The following is a 713-nucleotide window of genomic DNA, read 5'->3' on the forward strand; positions in this document are numbered from 1 at the left end:
GTTTGGGGGAGGGTTTTTGTTTGTTTGTTTTGTTTTTGACTAATGGTGAGAAATTTGATCAGAATTGGAGGCCAGCTTCTTAACTCGTTGTTAGCCAGGAAAAGATCTTTATCAAAAAAAAAAAAAAAATGTTTGAGAGACTGGCAGCTATTAACATTACAAAACTGGACCAAACTTCCCTTATTTAAGCGAAATGTGTTTCTGGAACAAATGGTGGCTGAAAACCACAACAAAGTCCATCTCTGTTTCTGCTTGCCTCCAGATTATGTCAGTTTTAAGTATGCTTCTTCCTCTCAACACCAGTAATCATGGCCTCTTGATTTCTCTGTGGTCACCAAGGGTACAGAGCAAGGATTCTTGCTGTACACAAATGTATTGATAAAATGCCAGAGCCTGTTTTGCATAAGCATAAACTTTGTTTTCCAATAATATGACTTATTTTGGGAAACTACTCCAAATCAGGAAAGATGTAGAAACTATCATGTAGTTCAAACTCTGGGCAGCCTCTGAATGAGAAATATTTTCTTTAGAATTGTAGTAGCTGCCTTTGACTTCATGAGGTATAGAACTAGTATTTAATATATCCTATAAATGCCTTCTTTATCAAGCCCATCTTTGCATGAAATTTTCCCTTGGTATCTCTAATTTTCTTGAATAGATCTCTAGTCTTTCCCATTCTGTTGTTGTCCTCTATTTCTTTGCATTGATCGCTG

Source organism: Bison bison, unplaced genomic scaffold (assembly GCF_000754665.1).
Source record: "Bison bison bison isolate TAMUID 2011002044 unplaced genomic scaffold, Bison_UMD1.0 scf7180017861233, whole genome shotgun sequence".
NCBI classification, from domain to species: Eukaryota; Metazoa; Chordata; class Mammalia; order Artiodactyla; family Bovidae; genus Bison; species Bison bison.